General features: G+C 35.9%; 1 long non-coding RNA gene across 1 annotated transcript; it reads left to right on the plus strand.

Annotated features, from left to right (window-relative positions):
• Positions 1–8: 8 nt before the first annotated feature.
• On the plus strand, positions 9–2,180 carry LOC108166668 (uncharacterized). Its single transcript, XR_001777034.1, has 3 exons — positions 9–868; positions 983–1,053; positions 1,131–2,180. It is a non-coding gene; the product is annotated as an uncharacterized LOC108166668 (long non-coding RNA).
• Positions 2,181–2,521: the final 341 nt, after the last annotated feature.

The following is a 2,521-nucleotide window of genomic DNA, read 5'->3' on the forward strand; positions in this document are numbered from 1 at the left end:
CCCCTCTCCTATCGCGCACAGCATGTTCGTGGAGAACGTGGTGCTAAATGACTTGCAGACGACCTGATTTCTGGGGATAAACAAAGTTTATCCCCAGAAATGATCATATCTGAGACTATTCTAACCAATATAACGCAAAAACACGTCTAATCCACATTAAACACTGAAACATTATGAATATTCAAAATAAACAAAACAACAAATAAAGGGAATTATGAAGTAAACTAAATTATCCTTCGAAAATGAGGTTTAGTTGAGACCAAAACATCAGACTGGAGATTTTCATCATCCAGTTTTATTAAAGCGAAAAATAATAAATCATGCAAATTATTGAATTTGTTTTAATTCATCATGCGATTAATTGATCTATTGGTTTATTTTACCAACAATAAAACGAATCTGGAAGGAAAACTGAGAAACTTGGGGAAGAGATAACTTAAAAAGTCAGTTTTTTTTCCACCCACATCCAATTTAAATAATGTTTTAAATCTCACTTTCTTTTCTAGAAGAAAATAAATAAAAAATGAAATTATTTTCTAATAGTGTCTGTGAGTGTCAGAGTGAGGATACAAGAACTGCTCTTTAATTTTAATAAAGACAATTTTACCAGAATGTCCTGAAATTTAGAGAAAAAAGTCGATTTTATGGCTCATCAGGTTCTGAAACAAGTTATTTAAATTTTTGTTATTGTTCATGTTCTCAAAATGCCAACAACCAGAAGCTGTAAAGCAAGATGGCCGCCCGCCGTGCTGACATCACCAAGAACTGTGGAGACCAAACGGTTGCTTTGGCGGGAAAAAAAATCTGATTTTTCACAAATTAAATCTTCAAAAACCAAAAATGTGATTCCACAAACGCTGGGGGAAATGTAAGTTTCTCCTTTTCTTGCTGCAATAAAAGATGAACTGAATCATTATGAGGCATCAACATTTAACACCTGTTATTAAATCTTCTCTGTGTTTAATAATTGGATGGTGAGCAGATTTACTGGGAGGCTTCGGACCGACTGGCGACCAAACGTCACGAGCAGCTGCTGCCTTCGTGCTGCTTTTGGTTTGTTTTCCGTCTGAACTTCAGCAAATTCACACAGATTTGAATCATTTTCTTTTGACGGATTGTTTTTGCTTCAGTTTCAGGTTCATCTGAAACAGCCATGCTGGGGTCAAAGGTCAGAGCAGACCAGCAGCAGCAGCTCTCTGGTCCTCCTGGAATCATCCTCTCTGTCCAAGTCTCATAAACAGAGATTGTATTATTTTTAAATTTTTCAGTAGAAATTGTCTTTTCAGAGATGCAGACCAGATGTTTACCTTCCCGTCTGCCAGCTAATTATCTTCCACCCTCGGGAACAAAATGTACAAAATGTTCTCCAACTCAGAGGCTGTGGAGCATCTTTGGTTTGAAAGTCAGTTTGTTGCAAAGAAACATTCATGCATTAATCCTGGACAAAAAACCCAACAAAATAGAAAATATCAACTCAAAAAGTTTGGAAAACTGAACTTTCCTTATTTCCTTTTGTTTCACTAAGATGTTAAACCTTTAATTTGTTGTGAGTCCAGGCTGCATTGTACTGCATTGTGCTGCATTGTGCTGCATTGTGGAAGTATTTATTGTGCATTATTGCTGTGAAGTGAATTCAGTCAAACTGAAGCACATAAATAAATTCCTGTTGAATCTTTTAGCTGGAAATATTTCAGTTCCTGAGGAAAAGGAGCCACAGGTTTCTGTCGTTCCTGCACTTCAGACGCGCCGACGTTTATTTATTCCTCCTGGTTTCTGATGAAAACGACGCTTTGAGCAGCGTTTACATGTTGGCTCGGCCCAACTCGGCTCGGCTCGGCCCGGACCGAGTTGGGTTACATTACAACCAGGAGGAATAAAAAAACGTCGGCGCGTCTGAAGTGCAGGAACGACAGAAACCTTGTTTTCCTCCTGTAAACAAGTTGGACATTAAATATTTGATTTGGAACATGTTTATGTGTTTTAGTAACACATTAAAATGTTTTACTTTGTAATTTTCTCACAGTGGAAAATGTAAAGTACAACACAAACTGTCTTGAAATGATCCGACACAAATCTGGAACAAACTTCTGGGAAAACTGTAAAGCAGCCGAAACGCTGATTCCTTTAAACCCAGAATAAAATCCACCGGGTTAGAGCTGTTTTTGATGTTTGAGAGTAATCCCAGAAATTTTATACAAAAAATTTTAATTTCTAAATTTCAAATGTTGAAAATGTGAAAAACTCAAATATTTTCAAGAAAAAAACAATTCTAGAAAACCATAGTTTTTCTTTATTTTTTATTTTTATTTACTATAGCCCTATCACACCATCGTAAAAATCCCCTTCAAGTTTTGGATTTACAGTAAATATTGGAGAGAGAAAAATCGGACGACTTCATTTGCTTGATTTTGGGTTCAGCTGGAATTTTTTTTGTTCTAAATTTCCACCAAAATAATCTGAAAATTTGAAATTAATCTCAAAAATTTTCTCCACCAAACCTGAAAATTTTTGAGTTACAAAT

This window comes from Poecilia reticulata, linkage group LG10 (genome assembly GCF_000633615.1).
Source record: "Poecilia reticulata strain Guanapo linkage group LG10, Guppy_female_1.0+MT, whole genome shotgun sequence".
In the NCBI taxonomy this organism is placed as follows: domain Eukaryota; kingdom Metazoa; phylum Chordata; class Actinopteri; order Cyprinodontiformes; family Poeciliidae; genus Poecilia; species Poecilia reticulata.